The sequence below is a fragment of the Hyaena hyaena genome, unplaced genomic scaffold (genome assembly GCF_003009895.1).
Source record: "Hyaena hyaena isolate Hyena2069 unplaced genomic scaffold, ASM300989v1 scaffold_1223, whole genome shotgun sequence".
Taxonomy (NCBI): domain Eukaryota; kingdom Metazoa; phylum Chordata; class Mammalia; order Carnivora; family Hyaenidae; genus Hyaena; species Hyaena hyaena.
In genome coordinates this window covers 27,761-51,923 of record NW_024081860.1, presented here as the reverse complement: position 1 = coordinate 51,923, position 24,163 = coordinate 27,761, and the positions used below count along the sequence as shown (strand labels likewise).

Sequence of the window (24,163 nt, the reverse complement as noted above, 5' to 3'; positions counted from 1 at the left end):
GGAGAAAATTACATGACACTCCCTTCTCCTCCAAAATAAGAATCTGAGGGTGACATTTCACCTCTCCAAGCAGGACTTCCACTGTTTGAAGCATATTTATTTGAAAAGAGCAGAGTCAATGAGAGAACAAATCTTGTGTGAAGCTTAACACTTACTTGGGAGTACATCACATACTCCCATCAGTTAGGAAGACTCTATGCTTTTCAACTAGAGCTCAGCGTGTTCACCTTCAGGTCTAGCCACAGAGCAGGTATTTGTAGGTTTCTCTCTACAAAATGTGATCTCTATTTGCTTTCTTAGTTTGGGAAACGTTACAGAGAAATGCCTATAAGCCAAGTAGACTGTTTCATTAGGGGAAATAATAATTTAATTCAAGGGGGAAAAAGCCACAGGACAGTATTTACAGAGGACAGTACAGTGGAACTGTTAAAGTGCACACAACTTTAGGACCAACACTTTCTCCTCCCTCACCTCCTTCTCAACAGGGCTGCAGACTGTGTTGCACTCGGTTTCTGCTTTCAGGATGTTTCAGGAGCTTTGTCTTACAGAGACACTGATTAATGTAAATGACAACCCACAATTTAGCACACATAAGTCTTCAATCAGGCAAAAAGAACAGAAAGTTTGGTCAATGAATGAGATCTTTTGTTTCAATCTTATTTCCTTTTCTGGAGACTGAAATAGAAGTATCTCCCTGAAATCAAAGTGATTTCATGTGTGGTTTATGGAAGTCATTACTTTATTAGTCATACCTCCTATCTTTATAGGCTTATAAAAATTACACTGTATTCAGTATAGTCTTCATTAAAACATCTTTCTTCTCTCTTTTAAGCTCCAATTACATGGTGCCAAGGCCACCAAGTGGAAGGACACTGATGAAACAGAGATAAAACAGCATCAACAGACAGGTTGGAAGGCAATGTGGTGCACAGAAAACAATTCTGCAGTCTCAGTACATTCTACACAGTTGCCCTGAAATGGTTTCTTTCCCATTTCTCAGAAACAGGCTGTAATTTCAATCATTACAACCCATCTTATTATGAAGAACCAAGGAATTTCGAAACCATAACTTTCTGGCTGTAACCACATCTAAACTAGGCGGACACAGCAAACTGATACTTCTGAAACAGCTGTGGGAATGATATACCAAGTAGCATCCAGCACAAGCCAACTTTTGTTTAGGGTTCCATCCTCTCTGACTCAGTAAGTGAGATCTGACAGTGTCAGGACCTGGAAATACGATCCCGAGTGACTGGCTGGGTGACAGAGACCAACCTGAGCCAGAGAGGCTTCTGAGAAGATGACCTGCAGCACAGAATAAAACATGCAAGAGTGTTAGGGAATTACGTGATTTTTAGTTGGCTTATTTACATGTATTGGTCATTTACTATTACCTTAATTGTATTTATCTAAAAATTTCAGAATATAAAGAATTTGAATGGCAGCAAAAATAATTTGGTAGAATACTAGGAAAAACTCACTCCTTAAGTTTAAGGAATATAACCGGATTTTTTAAAAAGGGTTGCCAAGTCTCTATACTAGAGAAATTTCAAGAAACAGTATAGATAAAAAACATGACCAATGAGGCCCAATCCTGCATCCTAATCCCAGACATCAAGGGCCAGTTTGCATCTGCTCTCTCTCTACCTACACACGTGCTCCTGAACCTCAAAGTCAGTAAGACAGAAACTGAATTCATCATACTTTTATAACTTCCTCTTCCTCCTGATTCCCATATTTCTGTTACTAGCCCCATAACCTTCTCTGGAGTCCAGTCCCCAAAGTATGCTCCATCCCTCACCTGCCCTGAATACCAGACCACCTGGGCCACCTGGGGTTTGGGTCCTGTAAAGGTTCTTCAATTTCACCCATCCACATTCCCACTCCTTACCCCTCTAGTCTCACCCCATCACCCCTCTACCAGAACAGTTTTCTCCAGACTCGGCCTCCAGAACCTCCTCCTAGCCAATCCCTGTTAACAAGTGATTTTGTCACGTTGATCTTTCTTAAAGCACAGCTCTCCATCAGGCAAACAAATACTGAGCACTGTTTTAGTTTTCTACAGTTACTGTAACAAACTGCACAAAGTAAGCAGCTTAAAATGACACAGATTTCTCTTCTTTTTCAGGAGATCAGAAGTCCCAGATATGTCTCAATAGACTAAGACCAGAGGTGGCAGGAGGGCTACGTTCTTTTCTGGAGCCTCTATAGGAGAATCCTCTTCCTACCTGCATTTATTTCTTGGTTCACGGTCCCTTCATCCACCTTCAAAGCAAGCAACACTGGGCCCGATCTCCCTGTGCCGCCACTGTTCTGGTTCTCTTCTGCCTCCTTCCACATTTTAGGACACCTGTGATTACACTGAGCTCACCTCAATAATCCCTATTTTAGTCAGCTGATGGACAATCTTAATTCCATCTGCAACCTTAAATCTCCTTTGCCTGTAACCTAACGTACGCACAGGTGTTGGGAATTAGGACGCAGCCACCTTCGGGGTACTGCTTCTCCACTGACCCCAACTGCCAGATACAAAGCACCAAGACAGGCAAAAGTTAAACAAAACGCAGACATTGCTGTCAAGATCACATTAAGTCCTCTGATACTGAATGTTAATTGGCTCCCTGTTGCTTAAGGAATTAAGTCTAATCCACTTAGCCTTATATTAAAGGCTTCCATGATTTCAAAATAATTCTGCAGCATTATCTCATACTTCTTCCTTGCAACACTCTACGACTTTACTCAAACTGCAGAACCCAGGCACACCAAACACAGCTGGGCTTCTCCATACCCAGGCTTGTGTAATCTGCTCTATCCAGAGGCCCCTGTCCGTTCTCCTGTGCAAATTATTCTCATCTCTTAAGACCAGGCTCTGGAGTGGCTTAGCTTCTCTTAAACTCTGCCTTCTCAGAAAGCCCATGATGCCCCTGTTCTGCAAATTGGCATATCGAGCAGTGCCATAAGAAAACGAGTTCAGGCAGAGAAAGTTTCCAGGTGCTGCTCCACAGCGAGCTGGGTAACCTTGAGCAAGCTATTTAAACTCTTAACCTTGCTTTGATCATCTCTCAAGTGAAAAGGCAGACCAACTTATTTCTAAATTCGTTCCCAGTTCTTAAACTCCATGACAGTGACAGGATTTGTATCCACTTCTCTCCATCCCCAAAGCCACTGTTCTGGTAATGCACTCCCTCCTGATGCATCATCTCTGCCTCCAGTCTTAATTCTGCTGCCTGCCCCCAAACAGCATCTTTCTAGGTTACTCATCTCATTACTACCAGGTAAAGGCTTTCAGGAAAATGTCCAAACTCCTCAGTGTACCCCCAGGGCCCACGTGATCAGGCCTCTGCTTCCTCCTCTGGTTTTCCTCACTGACTTTGTCAGTTCCTCACATGCTCTTTCCTCCCCCAGCCACCGGCCCCTCTCTCTTCAGAGCCTTTGCTAGAATATTCTGCCTATTTCCTCTTTCCATCCAACAGATTCCTGCTTCTCCAGGCAAGCTTTCCTGAACCATATGAATTAGGTGTCCTTCCTGTTTGTCCTCATTCACATGAAGTCACATAGTCCCCATCCCCATCACTGCAGCACCGATACCTGTTCATCTGTCAGTATCCTTCCCCTAAATCTAAATTCCACATGAGCAGGACTGTCAATCTATCTCAACCACCACCTGTGGTACAGACTGTTACTGCCTAACTTCTGTATAGAGTAGCAGGACTTTTGGCTGCCTATGGCCAGAATCAAAGACTTTTCCAGCTTCATATGGCCACATGCTGAAGTTCTGGCCAAGGAGACAAGCAAAATTATCTCCGGGCAGTTTCTGGGAACTTCTAAAAGAAGGCATGAATACAAATCAAAACTACACTGAGATACCACCTCACACCATAACAGTGGCTAAAATTAACAACTCAGGGAAAAACAGATGCTGGTGGGTATGTGGAGAAATGGGAACCTTCTTGCACTGTTGGTGGGAATGCAAACTGGTGCAACCGCTCTGGAAAACAGTGTGGAGGCTCCTCAAAAAACTAAAACTAGGGGCGTCTGGGTGGCTCAGTCAGTTGAGCGTCTGACTTCACCTCAGGTCATAATCTCACGGTTAGTGGGTTCGAGCCCCACATCGGGCTCTGTGCTGACAGCTAGCTCAGAGCCTGGAGTCTGCTTTGGATTCTGTGTCTCCCTCTCTCTCTGACCCTCCCCTGCTCATGCTGTATCTCTCTCTCTCTCTTAGAAATTAAAAAAAAAAAAAATTAAAAAATTAAAACTAGAACTCCCCTATGACCCAGCAATAGCACTGCTAGGAATTTACCCAAAGGATACAGGAATGCTGATGCACAGGGGCACATGTACCCCCATGTTTATAGCAGCGCTTTCAACAACAGCCAAATAAAGGAAAGAGCCTAAATGCCCATCAACTGATGAATGGATAAAGAAGATGTGGTTTATATATACAATGGAATACTGCTTGGCAATGAAAAAGAATGAAATCCTGCCATTTGCAGCAAGGTGGATGGAATGTAGAGGGTATTATGCTGAGTGAAATAAGTCAGTCAGAGAAGGACAGATATCATATGCTTTCCTCATACGTGGAACTTGAGAAACTTAACAGAAGACCATTGGGGAAGGGAAGGGGAAAAATAGTTACAGAGAGGGAGGGAGGGAGGCAAACCATAAGAGACTCTTAAATACAAAGAACAAATTGAGGGTTGATGGGAGGGGGTGAGGGGGAGAGGGGAAAATGGGTGATGAGCAATGAGGAGGGCACTTGTTGGGATGAGCCCTGAGTGTTGTATGTAAGCAATGAATCATGGGAATTTACCCCCCAAACCAATAGCACACTGTATGTTAACCAACTTGACAATAAATTATATTAAAAAATAAAATAATAAAAGAAGGCATGGATGACCCCTGTGTCCCTTCTTTGTCTCTTCCTTCAACCTGCTAGCTAGGAGATAGGGATCACAACTTAGGCCTGATGCACAGTGAACTAGAAGTGAACCTATGGAGGGTTAAACCAGCCCCTTAGCAACCTTTTATGGGAGATAAAGAACTTCTACCGTATTCCGAGATCCCACTGCTGGAGCCACTACTATTTTGAAATCTTCATCACTTACAGCCAAACCTTACTGCAAAAGAAATAGGCATATCTGCAATACCAATAATCATGTTGACCCAAGTACATACCTCACCCTTTCTACTGAACTATAATCTCTTTGCCAGTGGATGTATGGTCATGTGTTACTACAGGATTTATGGTCCTTAGCAGAGGGTAGCACACAAAAATCCTCAATGGGGAGTGAGTGTGAATGATCAATGAACTAATTACCATTGGGCTACTAACACAGATAGGTTCTGTCCAACATATACAGTCCACTTCAACCTGAGATCAATGTTGTGGCCCACCAAAACAAGGTTAGACAAGTATGTCAGTTTCCATCATTATTTTATCATGGAATAGCCAGGTGCCTAAGACACCATAATTTACTATTCCTTCCCTGCCACTGGTGTGGTCTATCACTAGCATATTCTACTTCAATGTTAACAAAGTTAATATGCAAATAAACAATGCTCTTTAAAATAATAGCATGTGTCCCCTTTGCTCCTCGGTGAGTGGATATTTAGCAATTTGTATGGTCTGAGGTTATGCTGCTTTACCCCCTCAGCTTGGAGTGGGGGAATGGAAACATTACGGGCAGGGAAGCCCATCCTCCAGAGTCCCATGCCCGGGAGGGCTCCTCATTCATGAATTATGCATGCTCAGGCTACCAAAGTACACTCATCTTCACACAGCCATTAGCACAGATTACTGAATGCTACATCTTCAGAGACACATTCATGCAAGTAATTTCTAGACAGCTAGAAATACCTGATGGCATACAGGCACCAAGGACACAGAGATAAACATGCCAGACACTGAGCAAAAAGGAAAGCAGAGCAATAGTTATTCCCACTTTAAGAATGAGGAAACTGAGGCACACGAAGGTTGGTATCAGAACCAAGGTTATACAAGCAGGAAGGGCTGGGAAACATCTCATTCAATCAAAAGGATCAAAAGCTCTACAGTGTGGGGATTTGAAGAACTCGAAGAACAGGGCTTTTTTTGCTATGAAATTTGCTTTGCTCTTGTGTTCATTTTTTGGTGGGGAGCAACTGATGAAGTAAATCCAAATACTGCCTATGAGGAGTAGAAATGGGGGCAGACCAGACACATTTGTTTTATTTTCTTTTTACTTAAAAATTTTTTTGAAGTTTATTTTAGGAGAGAGAATGCAAGGGAGAGAAAGAATCCTGAGCAGGCGCCACACTGCCAGCACAGAGCCCAACGTGGGGCTTACCTGAACCCACAAAGTGTGAGATGATGACCTGAGTTGAAACCAAGAGTCAGACACTTAACCAACTGAGTCACCTGGGCGCCCCTAGACCAGGCACATTTGGAGAAATGTGTCTGTGGTGTACAGAGAGTTAGAAGTGCAGGCAGGAGAATGGCATAAATGAAGCTGAATTGAGGAGGGCTCAGAAGAGGAAGAAAATGAAACTTTTAGGATAGAGTGAAATGATCCTATGGACATGTCAGGAGCCCACGGTCATAACAGGGTAGGAACCGGCCACAGGGGAGACTGGAAGGAGCCAGGGAGAAACTGTAGTTATCCAGTTGTCCAAGAACTGATGTGCTGCAAGCGCTGGGTCACAGGAGGGGAAGGGGCCACGGAGGACAGAGAGGAGCCTGAATGGACAATACTTGGTGACTCACAGCCGGAGCAGGAGAAGGAAGGACTCAAACACTGCTGCCAGCCTGAAGGCCTGGACAACCTGGAGGATGCGGTGCTCTTCACCATGCTGGCCAACAGGACAGACAGTGTTAGTAGGACATCTAGGTGAAAACTAGCTGATGAGAAGTTGAGTCTGGAGCTCCAAAGTGGATTAGAAATAGGTGAAATGGACAGTGGGTGGATACGCAAATCTATGGACAAGGAAATCACCCACTGAGACTGGTCTTCCAACAATACTTCACAACTACTCACCTAAACCTTGAATTTGGGGAAGCCTTTTAAAATATACCAGTCCCATTTCTCAAAAAGATGATTAACTGAAGCATGAGGCTCTACACCAATGCTCAATGAGAAGCACCTGTCTCACCATGTGCTACATTCATAGCCATCTTCCTTTGGGGTCACTGAGCCTATTCCAAAGTACCACTCCTTGCAAAGTAAACAAAAAGGAGCTGCTGTGAAGATGGAAGCGAGCACAGTATTTACGGCACTCTGCTGGGCACATGGAAGTCCTAACATCCTGTGTTTAAGGGGTTCTCTGGAGAAGCTCCAACCTGTTTCACAGGGCAACCATGGTCTCCTCTCCAAGCACGATTTAGGAAAATGAATGGCCAAAGCAGATCATGGACATCAAGATCTGCGTGCCTCTAACGGTTGCTTTAAAGACCAAGCTTACAGAGGCTGAGAAATGCTTCATATTCCTAAACAGCTAAGACCGCCAATTGCAAATAACTGGGAGACAAACATTTAAGTGGATTTAAGCAACATTTTCTGCTATGTGCAACTACTTATAATTCTTATCTGATTGCAGTCTCTTAACTGATGTGATTACTTGAATATTCAAAATAAATTATCATGTTCTTCAAGCTAATTTGTACAAATACACAAAGGCAGCATCATAGCCTCAGCTGAAATTAAAACAGGGTGGAAAAACATAATTAACAAAGATAAGTTATGCAACCCCCAAGAGAAGAGGTCTTGAAAGATTTAAATTCAAACCTGTGTAACATAAATAAGGCATGTGTTACGAGAACACATTTCTTTGTTTAAACTGAACCTAAATACCCACATTTTACAAATGTTATTGGGTAAGGGGGTGAAGGGGGAGAGGTAGAGTTAAAATATGTTTTTAAAAAGACAGCTTGCTACAATGTGGCATTTTAAAAAGCAAACACAATCTAGTAATCATTTATTCATCTCTTGTATGGAGTGTCTCCAAAGCCAACAGCTATCACCTGGTCACATTTCATGCTATGATGTAGGCCACTCTGCGAATATTGTGATTGTCTTATTTGAGGAACTGTGGTACTCATAATCATCGTAATGTTGTCAGATCTACTGACCCACACCCAGAAAGAAAATGAAGACTTTCTAAAAGAGTCTAATAATCCCAAGAGAACTAAGGATGGTGATACACGTGTCTATCTTGAGCCTGAACAGGTGGCCCTTAATGGGGCCTGTATGAGGATGACCTAGTAGATGTTTTCAAAACACACACGACTTACACCTCAGTCCAAGGGAAATCAGACAATCTGGAGACAGAGCCTCCCTAGAGGATTTGGGTGCCCTTCCCTCCCAGCCCACACCTCTCAGGTCTTATACACCTTGTAAATCAAACCCAGGTGGAACTAAGGCCAGGTAAGGAAACTGATGCTGGATGTCCTTGGCCAGCCACACAGGTCCAGCCTACTGGAACTGGGCTTTTGATCACTGATTCTTCTTACCCCAATAATTATAGAGCTCTCCTGTGTCTATGCTTCTGATTACACCAAGAAGAGAAGGCTTAAGTGCAGAATTCTGAAGAAAAGACTCAGAGAATAAACAAAAGGTTACTCTTTCAAGGACTAACCATAAATATTATTCTTTTAGCTCTTTTTCTACAAACTTTGTTTACTTACTGTCAACTTCTCAGAATGCAATGGTGAAGAAACTCAACTTTGTTTCTTCTAGTTCTATGCGTAGAGCTGCAAATGCAAAGATGACTACTTAGGGTCTAATAAGCACACAGCATAGCAGGGTGGCTAAGATGACTGCAGCCAGACTGCCTGGGTTCAAATCCTGGCTCTGCCAGCTACTGCCTGTGGAGCCTTGAACAAGTCACTTAACCTTTCTGTGCCTTAATTTCCTCATCTGTAAAACTGGAGTACCTACCTTATGGGGTTTTTGTGAAGCCAAAATGAATCAATATATGTAGAGCACCTTAGAAAAGTGTCTAGTACACATCTCCAAAGAAGACATCCAGACAGTGAACAGACACATGAAAAAACACTCAACATCACTCATCAACAGGGAAATAGAAATCAAAACCACAATGAGATACCACCTCACACCAATCAGAATGGCTAACATTAACAATTTAGGCAACAACAGATGTTGGTGAGGATGCAGAGAAAGGATCTCTTTTGCACTGCTGGTGGGAATGCAAACTGGTGCGGCCACTCTGGGAAACAGTATGGAGGGTCCTCAAAAAATTAAGAATAGAACTACCCTATGACCCAGCAAATGCACTACTAGGTATTTATCCAAGGGATACAGGAGGGTTCTTTCAAAGGGGCACATAAACCCCAATGTTTATAGCAGCACTATTGACAATAGCCCAATTATGGAAAGAGCCCAAATGTCCATCGACTGATGAATGGATAAAGAAGATGTGGTATGTATGTACAATGGAGTATTATTCAGCAATCAAAAGGAATGAAACCTTGCTATTTGCAACTACATGGATGGAACTAGAGGGTATTAAGCTAAGTGAAATTAGTCTGTCAGAGAAAGACAAATATCCTATGACTTCACTCATATGAAGAATTTAAGATACAAAACAGATGAACATGATGGAAAGGAAGCAAAGATAATATAAAAACGGGGATGGGGACAAAACATAAAAGACTTTTAAATATAGAGAACAAACAAAGGGTTGCCTGAGGGGTCTTGGGAGGGGGAATGGGCTAAATGGGTAAGGGCATTAAGGAATCCACTCCTGAAATCATTGTTGCACTATATGCTAACTTGGATGTAAATTAAACAATAAATAAATTTTAAAAAAAGAAAAGTGTCTAGTATATGCTACTGAGCAGCTACATTCAGTACACAGAGAACAGGTCCATTCTTTTTACAGCTGCAAAGTATTCCATTGGCCAGCTGTAATTTATTCTTCTGAAATACATTTATTGTATCTTTCAATCTTCTGTTATTATAAACAATGCTTCAATGGACATCCTTTACGATGGAAGGATATTTTTATCACATCATTAAATTCAGTCCCCTACTTAACTTTCAGTTTTAACATTGATGGTTTGAACACCCTTCCAAAGTAGGCACCCGCATTACTACCTCCAAGTTCTACACAGGAGTCTCAAAGAGGGGAAGCCACTTACCCACCACAGCCTACCCGACGCTAAGTGGCAGAGTTGGAACCCCATCCAGATGTGTGGCTGCTAACCTAAAAGGCATCTTCTTCAATCCACTTCCTACAGCTTTGCTTACTTAAAAAAAAAAAAAAAAAAAGCATGATAGATGCTCTTATAAATGCACCTCAGATCCATAGTAAATATTGAGAAGTTCTGAAAGAAGTAAATTCAAATTTTCAGAGGTGCTTATCGCTCACAAATATGGCAGATGGTGGTGTCAACAACTTCTGTAAATATTAGTAACTTATTTCTTCTCCCAAAGACAGAAGCAGAGGTACCCTGAACACTATCCCCTAGGCACGCACACCACACTGCCAAACTCCCAGAGAAGTAAATGAGTAATTATTGAATTTGGTATCATGAGAACTGTACTTTGGGGAAATTCCTAACGATTACTCTGTAGGAGTATGTGCTATCCCAAGACATGACAAGAACAGGCACTCTGGGGTTCAGCATAATAGATACAGAAGAGACCTGAATGGCCAGTTCCCCATCGTGGCTTTAATTAGGTCTTTTTAGAACGGGCTTCTAAAGATTTGTTCTGACTGGGTGAAATTGGTGACAATGGGGACAGGAAAGGTAGAACTTCACAGAGATGGAAACTTTAACCAGAATGTGCTAGCAGGAGGGTGCTAACCAAGTTTTAGGATTATAGTTAGAAATCACAGGTGTTTCAAGAAAATGATTATTCTCCTAACTAGAGAAAGCATGATTATAGCATCACTACAAATATTTTTGAAAAAATAAAAGATTTCCTAAAGCCCTGTCAGCAAAGACATCAAACAAAATGTACAGAAGTCTAATTTAAGAAAGAAGGTTACACACCACTTTACTTCAAATACAACTGGCAGGGGTTGGGGAGAAGGAAGGGTGGGAATTGAGTCTTTCTGAACATTCAGCAAATACAAATAATTTATATCCAGGGACCACACAATTCTAAAAGGAAATACATAAGGAAAAAAAAAAAGTTCCCATTGAGAAAACAGGCCAGCAAGAACCCAGTGGGAACCAAATAGTTTGGAAATGATAACATTTATGGGTTCAAACAGGTCGGGGATGTGTGTGTGTGTTGGCCGGGGGAGGGGGGGAGTTCTATTACACCAACTCAAAATTAGGTCAGGTTATCTTCCTAAATAATTCACTTTGCTAGGCCAGAACATGTCCAGAAGTTATGCTTAACCTCTTAAAGAAAAAACTAACTTCCACCACTGGTTTTGATACAGCCTTTCTAAGACCTAAATGATTTCAACTTTCACTCTTTATCCCTAGTCAAACAGAAACAAAGGGTTTGCTCTTGGCAAAAGTGAAAATAAAAATTTTAGTCCTGAAAGGCACTTGGAAATCACCTTAATCTTCTAAAGAAAAAGAGACCAATACCCAAAGCTGATCTGCTCCTGGCTGATGGCAAGTTGGGACAAGAAATCATGGCAGCCAGGTTCTACATAAGGATGAGGCACCCTACTTAAACTATGCCTTCCCATGTTCTCAAATTACTGCAGTTGTAATAAAGATATATGCATACACTTTACTATAATCTTGTATCATGATGCAACACCGATTTTAATACCTATCATATAAGCTGCGGAAACTCAGCTGATGGATGTAGCCCAGAAGTCAACGGTTCTTACTTCTGGTTCTGCCAAGCAATCGGCTGCATGAGCTTTACCAATACTGGATTTTCCTTTTCTCACCAATGACACTTCAGTAAATGGTGGGAAGCAGCCTGATAAAATGTGAAGTACCTGCAGTGATTTTAACATGCCACTGATTATAAGCTGCATCTCTAACCGAGATATGTTAAAATACGAAAAACTGTCTGAAAATGGATGAAATGTGGAAACACATACTTGCAGACGGGCAACAAAAAAAAGTGGCTGACAAAGACTGGAAGAAGCAGCAGCCTATCTGGATATGTGTCTGGGCCATTTGGATATTACACCCGATTGCAAAGCTTCCTGAACCTTCTTCCTCTGTAACACCATATTTCTTCTACCACACAGTCTTATTAGTGTTCTTCATCTTATTGGTCTTCAAATCCAGTTGGTCTCCAGGTCTAATAGATCTTATCCTATGAGCACTGAGTGTTATGTAGAAACTAATTTGACAATAAACTATTTGTAAAAAAAAAAAAAAAAAGATCTTATCCTAGAAATATCTTGTACAATTAATTAGCGCTCTGCAGGCTGTGCTCACAGCTGTAGTTCCAGGTGGGACATTATCGCTACCCTGGCTACCTCTAACAGCCTCCCAACCCAGCTCTACATTCTTAGCCTCTGTCTCAGCCAATCCATCTTACACATTCTGTAAGAGTCATATTCCTGGAGTACAGCATTGATAATGTACTCTTAGTTCAAAAGCTTCAGTGTTACTCTGTTACCTCAGGAGAGAGGGCAGGTTAGGGGATCAAGATGATCTGGGCTGGAATGCTTTGTGACCTTGGTCCAGTGTCTAAATTTCTCTGAGCCTCCATTTCTTCACCTGTAAAAGGGGAATGCTCACAGTACCAATTAATAGTAATTGAGATAGGGGCGCTTAGGGTGGCTCAGTTGGTTAAGCGCCCAACTTCAGCTCAGGTCATGAGCTTACAGTTATGGGTTCGAGCTTCATGTTGGGCTCTGTGCTGACAACTTGGAGCCTGGAGTCTGCTTTGGGTTGTGTGTCTCCCTCTCTCTCCCTCAAAAATGAATAAAATTAAAACATATTTTTAATAAACTAAGAAATAGTAATTGAGATAAATCCACATAAAACGTTCACTGTAGGGTTTGACACATAAGAGCTCAATAAAAGATAGCCATTATTATCATCATCAACAACTTGCCCTTCTAACCTTTTCTTCCACTTCTGCACTGTCAGCATCAGTCAACTGGGCTACTTGCTTTTTGCCCAATGATTTGCCACACTGTTCCTGAAACTCCCCCACTCTGAGAATGCCTGTCTTGTCTCTTCAAATCAGTAAGATTCCTCTATGAAATGTAAGACTACACTCAAATGTTGATTCAGTTCTACTTACGTTAATCTACTCATCCCTTTGGGACTGACATCCTTGGAGGCCTTTATATATAGTTCACATAGCGGCTGACTTCCTGCCATGTCCACACTGGCCCTTACAGAAGGTATGGCAGCGGCCAAACAGGTGAAGTGAGATTTAAATCCCCTTCCTCAGTTCTGGGATGGGGCCCCCAGGTTATCAGATCTCCACTGTTCTAGTTACTACTTCAAGCAACCAGGCGGAAGTTAATCACCTCAAAGCCCAGGACCCTCTTTGGAAGGTGGTGGGAAGTGAAGTTCCCACATGAGAATATGTTAACAGGGCCCAGACTGTTGCTGGCAGTCATCTTGCAAAATCAGCCCAGGGATGCAATCAACACCTGAAAGGATCTCAGAGTAACTGATAAAAGTTTTACCCTCCGGACCCTTGAGGTGGTCATTTAAGCCCATCTGAGTTGGGTTTCCGGTTTCTCGTACTGAAAGCATCGTAACCAATCTTGCAGTGGTAGGCATTGGCATGTCCCACGTGGAAAGCTCTCCCAGACACAGTTACACAAGTCTCCCAGAAACCTGCTTCTGACTCCTTTTCAGTCCAAGGCACAGATTGAGTATGACTATGAAAGGATTAAAGTGTAAACAAACTAATTCTGGAAGACCTTTAGAGTCAGAACTGTGTCATTCAACTTTCATATATAAACCTCTCCCAACACACACACAAACTACACATTAATGAATGACAAGCCAATGAATTTATAAAAAGTGCATCAAGTAAGGAACAGATTTTAGGTATATCTGAAGGACGACAAATTGTTAAATCTTAGATGGGTTGACTACCTTAGGTTTTTAAGTTACAGAGTAACAGAATTTCGTAAATGGCACACTACTGACTGAAGAAATCCTGACAGTACAAGGACAGAAGATGGAACAAGTATGATACTGGAGATAGAGGTTTGTTAATTTGGAAAAGTCACTTGACATCTCTAGGCCTCAGTTTTCTTTTTTCTTTCTTTTTTTTTTTTTTTAAGTAGGCTTCACAGCCAGCGTGGAGTCCAATGTGGGGTTTGAACCCATGACCTGATCTGAGATCAAAAGTCAGACACCTAACTGACTGAGCAACCCAGGGGCTCCAGGTCTCAATTCATTAAAAAAAAGGAGGTAGGGGTTAAGGATGTTATAAGAATTACATATGACACACAACTATTATTGAAATCTGCTCACATCAACAAAACCTTAACCTGAATTCACACAAGAAAAGACATATTTATGGGTCACTAATGGAAAGATCATCTCATCAGTAACAGAAGAGTTAGCAGCTCAAGAGGAGGTATTAAAAAACAAGATTTCTGGGGCGCCTGGGTGGCTCAGTTCGTTAAGCATCCAGCTTCAGCTCAGGTCATGATCTCGCGGTTCGTGGGTTCGAGCCCCACGTCGGGCTCTGTGCTGACAGCTCAGAGCCTGGAGCCTGTTTCTGTGTCTCTCTCTCTGACCCTCCGCTGCTCACGTTCTCTCTCTCTCAGAAACAAATAAAACATTAAAAAAAATTTAAAAAACAACAACAACAAGATTTCTTAGGGGAGAGGAAGAATGTGGCCAAATATAAAAGAAGTAAAACTGTCACTCGTACTCTACTACCTACTTGAACATCAAAGTTATCTGAAAGGAAGTTAACAGTTTTGCCTTGATTTGTATAATTCATGTTGGAAATAAGACATCCAAGGACTGAGACTCACCTCTAGAAGCAGGAGGACAATCAATAATTATGCTGAAAGTAAAAGAAAAGGTAGTGAAAAAAAGATCCTTGCTAATCACCAAAATTAAGATCTCTAACCAGGGAAGGAGGGTGGGGGAAGGTTAGAAGCAGCAGCTCTGCTGATCCAAGGGAATGAGATAACTTGCCTCATTTTCAAAAGTGACTTTATAGGCATACGGGCATTAGTGTCTGCAAAAAATCTGAAGTTTTGAATATTTTCCTAGTTATTTGAAATTCTTGAGCTTTACTGTTGGCCACATCCTATAAATCTCAGTTCTTCTTCCCTAAGAAGAATAAGGAAGCATTTATTAAACCACTATTTGGTGGACCTCAAGATGGGCTTTCACTTTGTATCCATCTCTTGAAATCCACCAAACTTTCTGCACCAGAAAACACCCAGGTATACACAAGGAAACTGAGTCAAGGGAATGAGGGCAGCGTTTGAAGTTATGAGGTACTTTTCTTGAAAAATCTGACGAATTTTAATATGCTTTCCACTTTCACGGTCAGCAAAGTTCTATATTCTGTAAAATTAGCCCTCTGTAGCCATCAGTAACATTTTCCTTTTTGTCTTCAGTTAGAAATGGAAGAGAAAAGAAAATGCAAAAAGAGAAAACAGTACAGGAAAAGCTCCTGGCAATGAGAAGTTATAATCTGGGGTAAGAACCTAAAAGGGGCACGAGTGACATTTCTCTTTCAAGTGCAGGGCTTTCTGGGAGAATCCGAGGCAGCATTTGAACTAAAAAAAGTGATTCACTTGTCCCTTAACCGAAAATGTACAGTTAAAGTGTCCACAGCCACAGAATGTAAACCGGCTACGTCGGTATCTGCAGATTCTGCACCAAATGTTGCTGGCAGAGATGTGCAAGCAAAACAAGTGCAAACCAACCGGTTATCTACCAAGTGGTTAGGGGAACACGTTACAAAACCTAACAAGCAACATCAGCTTTTCCGTACATGTCTAAAAAGCACTTCCTGCCAAGGGCTCGTTCTTAAAGAATTAAGACCGTTCGCTCGGCGCAATTATCCCCTCGCCTCGCCGGAATCTCCTAGTTTCCCCAGCCCAGCTAATGAGCGCTGAATTTTTCCATACGCGACCCTCACCCCCACCCCAAAGTTGGCTCAATGCATTCTCCAAATCCGCAATCAGGAAGCCGGGAGAGGCGTTTAACTACAGTTGCGAGAAGGCGAAACCAATACCCTTAAAGTGCAAGAGCACGGAAAGATTGCAAGAGACGTTTTAAAAGAATAACTCTTGCTCCAGGCACGACCTCCCCCACCCCGCAGACGCGGCGGAGAGGAGCAGGTCTCAGTGCCGAGGAAACTGTACAAGGGCACTTTTCCTTACAACCCGCGACAGCCACGACCCTAGGGCTTCCCCGGCCCGAAGCCGCTCCCGCGCCGCGCGCCTCCCTCCCCGCCCGCAGCTCCCGCGCCCGGATTCCCCAAAGGGTCGCCCAGGTCGCCCTCCAGTCCCCGCCCCCCCCGCTTCCCCGCCGGCCTCATCCCTCCCGGAGTACCACTGGGCTGCAGTTCTCTGGTTTTAATAAAACCCTAGTGGCCCTGGGTTAGCGGGCTTTCCTCCTGGAGGCAGAGGCAGGGAGAGAAGGGGGAAAAGGAAAGGCCAGAGGGACCCCACACCGCCCTCCCAAGCTCCCCCTGGGGCGAGGGCGAGCGTGCCGGGGCTCTCGATGCAGACCCGACCTGCGACCCCGCAGAGGCTCCCTGAACTCAGTCAGGTTTTGTTCTACCCGAAGAAAGCACTCGCTCTCCCGGACGGCGCTTCCCCGAACCTCCCATCCGCGACTTCATCCCGACAGGGCGGGCGGACCCGAGCTTAGAGACCCATCCCTGCCGCCCGCGCTCGGGGCACGGCATGCGGCCCCGCGGCGCCTGTCAGCGTGCAAACCCGCCCGCCTGTGGCTTCCCCGCGCCGAACAGGTGAGACTGCGGCGCGGGGGGGACTCCCGAGACGCCCAGCTTCGCCCCGGCGGCCGGCGAGCCGCCCCGCGCCCGCCGTCCCTGCCCGGGGAGCCGGGCTGGGGCCCGCCAGGCTTCTCCGCCACGCGGGCGGAGCGCGGGCCGCGCGGGCGGCTGTAACTCGGCACTGGGTCTGGGTCCTAACGGCGGTTCGCAGCCGTCGCGTCCCGGCCGCGCGCTCGCGCGAGTGTCATGGCCGAGCGACGGCCCCAGACGAAGTTTCAAGGAGCTGACGGCTTACCTCGTAGTCCGAGAGCGCGGCGGCAGCTTTGAGAGGCGGCGCGGCGGCCAGGAGCGCCCGCGGGCAGCGGAGCTGATGAAGACGTGAGAGCGAGACTCCGGTAGCCTGGAACCGCGGCGATGGGAAGAGGAAGGCGCCGGGTATCTACAATCAGAACGTGGGCTGACCGTGACGTCACAATGGCGCGGCCAGCCAATCGGGGCCCGAAGGATGAATCAAGCGCTATGATGTCATGCGGCCCTGGAGCCAATAGTGAGACAATAGAACTTTCGTGATTGTAAATTCCAGAACCCCGGGCGGTGGGGAGCCGAGGCCGGGGTTGGTGCCCTCGGGTTCACGTGTGTCCTGGCAGTTTTATCCCCTTTCTTCCTTATAAGCCTGCGTGGAACGCAGAGCCTGCGCAATAGCTGCAGTGAAGTTCCTGATGCCCTGAACTCTGAATGTCTCCAAGCCAGGCAGGGCAAGGTTGAGTTGCCACGTTTTGGGTGGCAGAAGCCCACTCTCAGAGCCATCTCCTTTATGATTCTGAAAAGGGATCATTTCTCCCAGGCTTTAGCTGAAAGGGTTAAGTGCATACAGGAGACCACCGGAGCGAAAGTCCGCTGTTGAACAAGATGAGGCAACAACGAAAAGCGCTCAAAATTGATGTTACAGCTTCTCTCCCTCATGATAAACTTACTGTGATTTTTATTAGGGATTTATATTTTTTCTCAAAGGGCACTGCCAACTTTATGTCTGCTCCAGAGTTTATTCCAAAGGTGTTGAAAAGGAGGAAAGGTGAAGTAAGCGATGCCTTTTTCAACTAGACAAATGTAAGCACTTAAGACAGTGCATTGTGCTCAAGGCACGAATAGAAGATTCTTGCTGTTTTTCATTGATATTGGATAACTTTGGGACTTCGTCACTCTAGTATCCCACACTTTCCCCATATCAAGTCCCAGAAATTATGTCTTTCTCCTTAGTAATCCGTGTGCATTGGCCCAACATAGTCAACCAGTTAATGTAGACGAATTTATTCTTTTACCTAATTACAATGTAATGTTTATCCTGTGCCTACTGTGTTGTTCCAGGCTCTGGGCCATTGCACTAAGTATAAAGGTGTACAAACTGTATACAAATTAGGTAATTTAAACATACACAAATAATTGAGTTTTTTTTTTAATAGTCAGTTGTCATTCAACTCCACAAACTGAATAGTTCCAATTTGTTATATACTTTACTAAGTTTTAGGAATAAAGAACTTCAAGGACCCCCCTTTGCCTGTAAAGTGATACAGTCGGGAAACAACTACCATGCAGTGGTAAATGCTACAATGGAAACCAAGATACACAGATGAAGAGATTTCTGACAAGGGGTATGTGAAAACCATTGAAGAGTTTGGTGAAGGTATTTCCTTTATTCTTCACTCTTCTTCTTTTTAATGTTTATTTTTGAGAAAGAGACGGGGAGCACAAGATGGGGAAGAGGCAGAGAGAGAGGAAGACACAGAATCCAAAATAGGCTGCAGGCTCTGAGCTGTTAGCACAGAGCAGACTCTGTCTTGGGGCTCACAGTTACCAACCACAAGATCATGACCTGAACCAAAGTCTGACGCTCAACTGACTGAGCCACACAGGTGCCCCTGTTTGTCACTCTTTTGCTATCAGCCCAGGGCCAGAACAGGCTCAGCTCTCTATCACCCTATCCAAGTCCTGTCTTTACAGGTTTTAAAAGTTTCAAATTCAACTTAGTATTCCAAAAGTTTCAAGTTTTACACTACAATTTTTTTTTATTGTGCTCACTTATCAGTAAAATGTTTTAAGCCTATATTACCAAAATATTTGTGTTTATTTTTAAATTATGGACTCATGTAACTGGCAAGTCATACATGAAATACTAAACTTTTTTTCTTATTTTAAGGTAAAGGCAAATATAAAGTTCTACTATTTTATGCATGTTGCTTTCTGACCCTACCATCTTGTTTAATCCATGGGATGCTCGTACCCCTACTTTAAAGATTACTACTTTAGGTTGCAAATTCCATTAGAAGGGGAAACATGCTGAATTTTGCTCATTGTTTATCCACTGATCTTAGTACAGTCCGTGGTATATGTGAGCTTAGTAAATATGTTTTGAGTAAGTGAATGAGTGAATTCTTACTCCCTCTCATCCTCACCATCATCCCCCTGGTGCTTCCATTTTCTATTCTAGAATTCCAACCCACCCCCATCCCTACCCCATCAGATAGTCATGTCCTAGGACTATTGATTCCTCTTAATCCTAAATTAGTGAAGTCGTGTTCTCATTCTCCCTCCAGCCAGAGACTTAGGATTCTGAATACATATATGATTTAGGGAGAGTTTCCACCCCCTTCCCACCCCCACAGCTCATCTTATACCCTACGGTGTAAACTACCATGACTCCAATATGAATTTCTGTAGATTGAAGCATCATCACGTTCCATGGATAATGCTTCAACGAAGGCAGTAGAACTGAAATGGATCCCCAACTTAACTGTGGGTATTTTTCTTTGTCAAAATAAATAAAAAGAATTCCTAGGATTCAATACCAGCGTTCAAGAAAAGTGTTTTAGTTAGTGTCAGAATCAGCTTCTTGGCCGACTGGGTCCTAGACACTGTGCTGGAGCCATCCGAGTCCTTTCAACCAGCCTATCCAAAGTAAGCCCAGGTAGGGTGCAGTCAAAATACAAACAAGGAAACCTGTAACTCTTGCCTTTTCCTTTACGATGTCCATATGATAGTCCCCCCAGGAGTGATTATTATTTTCATTAAATAGTTAACTATTTTATTCCTTTTAATCTTCCTCCTCCTGCTTTCCTTTATTTTTTAATTCTGGTAGCATTTTTCCTTCTGCTCTTAGTTTTCAACAATAGTTTGAAATCTCCTGCAACCATGCACTTCCCAGCATCTGGGAAAGTCACTGCAATATTGCTCTTGAGAAAGAAAATATTCAACATCCTGGGAAATATGTTCCATTGCTATAGCATCTAGCTGCATTAAGAAATACGATAGAAAATTTCATTAGAATGCAATTCTGTTGAATGAGACTTGTTTCATTTAAGCATGAAATATTATATGTGCTTCGGGGATATTTGCATAACATAATGAAATTTGACTTTTGATATAATGTTTGCCTGTGGACATTTGAAAGTTGGCTACAATATAGGCCAAGTATAAACTACTTTATGTTGAGGATGTCACTATGAAGTCTCCGTTGGCTCTTACTGTTTCTTTTCCCCTATTCTCTATGATCTTACTTTTTTTCTTATCTTTTAATTTGTATTTTCTGTTTTCTTGGATTCCCGTTGACCTGGCTTGTCTTTGTGGGAGGCAGAAACATAGAGATTCAAGGCTGTTTCCTTTCCTTCCCAGAACAGGGAGTCATTTCCAGACTTCCATTGTTACATTGCTGCTACTCCTCTTCATTGTACTGGGGCTTATCTCTATTGCTGTTCTTGCGTATTCATCTTGACAGATGTGACCTGCTTGAAGGCACTGCCCTGGTCTACCACATTGTTTTCCCAATGGCTAGTAGAACCTCTGGCAAATAGTGGATGTTCATAAATATCTGTTGAATGAATGATCAATTTGAACTATTTCTGGATTCTCTAGCTTTCTTCTCCCCTTCCTTTTATACTCTTTAGTAGTCTATCCAGGAATGAGTGGACAATGAAAGGGGTTTGCGTCATCTGTCCTCTCTATATGCATTCACTTCCTAGCTGTTATTATCATCTCTTTCACGGCTTTGGATTATCTATACTTTGCTGACTCCCAAATGTATTTTCCCCTGAAGTCTAGACTTACATACATAACGGCCTATTAATGACTTCTCCTTTTGGGTGTCTAAAAGGCATCTCAAACTGAAAATAATAAAAAAATGAACTCTTGATTTTCCCTCAAATCCATGGTCTATCCCAGCTTTGTAAATAACAATTCCATTCATTCAGTTTCCCAAGCCAAACACCTTAGCGTTCTGTTTAGCTCCTCTCTTTCTGTCACATCCCACATCTGTGCATCAGCAAAATTCTGTCTACTCAATCTTCAGAATATATCCAGAATCGTATTACTTTTCACCATGTTTACCACAACCACGGGTTTGAGTCACCACCATACACTGATGGCCAGAATTTTGCAATATCCTGGATTCTTACTTCTGCTTTTGCTTCGTACAGCAGCCTAAGTGATCCTCTTAAACCAAAGCCAAATCATGTTACTTGTCTACTTAAACCATCAGTCAACCTCTCATCTCAGTAAGAGTACAAATTAAAACGCTTACAATGGCTTATAAGGTCCTCATGACTTAGCACTGGGCCATTTCTCTGACCTGAAGCTACTTTGTCTTCACCCACAATAGCCTCCTTGGCACTGACTTGCCTCAGGGCCTTTACACTTACCCTTCTGCCATGCCTAAAACAATCTCCAAGTCTTACATTCTTATGTCATTCTGATCTTTATAAATGTCATCTTCCTAAAGAATTCTCCTTAAACTCTCTAAATTTGCAACATCTCCCTTCTTGCCTCCCACTTTCTGGAATTCTTTCATTCTGCTTGATTTGTCTCCTTAGCACTTATCACTATCTGACATACTATAGATTTACTTTTAATATTAAGACTGCATTCCAATCTTAGTTCTCAACTATTTCAAATGCTTAGCTGTGTTAAATATTTTAAACCAGGACAGATTCTCAATATGTCCTTTTACTTTGCCTGCTATCAACAGATAACTTTCATAATTGATTTTTTAAAAATTCTATACCATGTTAAAGAGCTAAAGATTTTTTAGGGAGTAGTCAAAAGCAAATAATAACCAAACTTCTAGCCAAAAACTATGTGCAGCTGGCAAAGAATAGCCCCATGGTGTCTGTTGTTAAGGACTAGGTCCGGTGGAGCTGTGTGCTCTGCAAGTGCTCTATATGATTTTGGCTCTAGTGATGTTGTATGGAATATGCTTTCCCCTTTTCTATCATTTATGAAACAAGTTCTCCAATAATTAGTCATAAATGATTTAGTCAGCCTAGGTCATGTGATATTTTAAGTTATATGCATTATAAATGGCCTGGCTTGTGTGCACCTGCAATATTAGATGTGCTCCTACATGTCACAAAACCAGTAGTATGATTTCTTTTTCACAATCTTAAGTTTGCTATTTGCCAAGAGTGAATGTGGCAAGTGTGTGAACTTTCAAAATTCTACAAGTGTGGGTTGCAGTTCAATTATTTTTGCAAACTATTGCATGGCATCTGATTGTGAAGCACATTGTTTTTTCAAATTTAAGCAAATGCCCCAATGTTAGATTCACTAAGTCAATTCTCTTTCACCTAAATAGCTTTACAGGATTGTCTTCTAATCCGAATGATTAAATGACACACTGAACTCTATCAGATGTATCTCAATAGAATAAACTCAGGCATAAAACTTAAAAAAGCTATCCGATACCCTATATGCATAACATTGAGGCAATTTTAGGCTATTTAAGTCCTAGAAATAAAAGGTACAATAGTATGTCATTACTTTTGCATTTTGCTGGTCAATAAGATTAACTTCTACATAGTCTTAAACTTTTTTTAAAGTTTATTTATTTTGAGAGAGACAGAGACAGTATGAGTCGGGGAAGGGCAGAGGGAGAGAGAGAATCCCAAGCAGGCTCTGAGCCGCCAGCACAGAGCCTAATGCAGGGCTTGAACTCATGAAACCACGAGATCGTGACCTGAATCAAAACCAAGAACCAGACGCTCACCTGACTGAGCCACCCAGGTGCTCCCAACTTCTAAATAGTCTTAAACTATATGTAATCTTTTCATTTTTTGGTCTCCACCTCTCCTATCCTTTTTACTTCCTTGAATGTGACCTAGAACAGAACGTTTCTTTCCTATTCTCCCCATAATCAGAGTACTCTGTGTAGGCCTTTGTTTTCTTTTTATCCCTTCTAATAGTAACATTATAATTATTTGCTTATACCTCTCTTCCCCAACTCAAGGCCAGAAAATGTGTCATGTGTCATCTTTGTTCCTCTAGCTTTGTGCTATGCCAGATAAAATAAATGTTTACTGAATTAAACTCTCAAAAGACCATTTATGTTCTTGATAATAAAAACAGCAAATGAGACAAGGTAAGCTGTTTCACAATACACAAGAAAGATTTTTGGGGCCCTGAATTCATATCATCATTATAATGTGCTCTGATAATATGATTGGTAACTGACTTCTTCAAGTGCTCCCAAAGATCTCTGGCACCTGATCTTCATGCCCATGGACTGGACCTAGTGACTTACTTGCTCCTAACAGGCAGAAAGAACATGGCAAAAATGATGGAATGGGCTTTCAAGATTAATTTAGAAAAGAATTGACTGCTATCTTACTAGCATTCTCTGTCTAGGTTTTTGGATTGCATAGTTTTTTGTTGTTGTTTTTTTTAATGTTTTATTTATTTCTAGGAGAGAGAGAGAAAGAGAGAGCGTGAGCAGGGGAGGGTCAGAGAGAGAGGGGGTCACAGACTCTGAAACAGGCTCCAGGCTCTGAGCCAGCAGCCAGCACAGAGCCCAACGTGGGGCTCGAACCCACGAACCGCGAGATCATGACCTAAGCGAAAGTCGGACGCCCAACCGACTAAGCCACCCAGGCGCCCCCTGGATTGCATAGTTTTAAAAAATTTTTTATTTATTTTTGAGAGAGAGACCGAGCATGAGCAGGGGAGGGGCAGAGAAAGAGGGAGACATAGAATCCAAAGCAGGCTCCATCCAGGCTCTGAACCATCAGCACAGAGCCTGATGCAGGGCTCTAACTCGAGAGCGGTGAGATCATGACCTGAGCTGAAGCTAGACACTGGATCAACTGAGCCACCCAGGTGCACCTGGACTGCATACTTTGGTGAAGCAAGGTGCCAAGTTGGAGACGCTCCCAGGACACGAAACTAAGTATGGCCTCTGGCTAGGAACAGAGGTCCTTAGTATGACAGCACACAAAGAACTGAATCCTGCCAATGACCACATGAGTGAACTTGGAAGTGTATCTTCATCAAAGCCTTAAGATGACTACAGG

The 24,163-nt window shown here is 42.8% G+C and overlaps 1 protein-coding gene across 5 annotated transcripts in view; it reads right to left on the bottom strand.

Annotated features, from left to right (window-relative positions):
- Positions 1 to 17,276, bottom strand: part of ELOVL5 (ELOVL fatty acid elongase 5) — a 99,110-nt gene extending 81,834 nt beyond the window's left edge. For 4 of the 5 annotated variants that reach the window (XR_005526642.1, XR_005526641.1, XM_039222952.1 and 1 more), the window contains exon 1: positions 17,128 to 17,276. The gene's annotated coding sequence lies outside the window, so the exon portion shown is untranslated. Of the gene's footprint in view, positions 1 to 14,886; positions 14,919 to 17,127 lie in introns of all 5 variants that reach the window. The other variant, XM_039222953.1, reaches the window with a different exon arrangement.
- Positions 17,277 to 24,163: the final 6,887 nt, after the last annotated feature.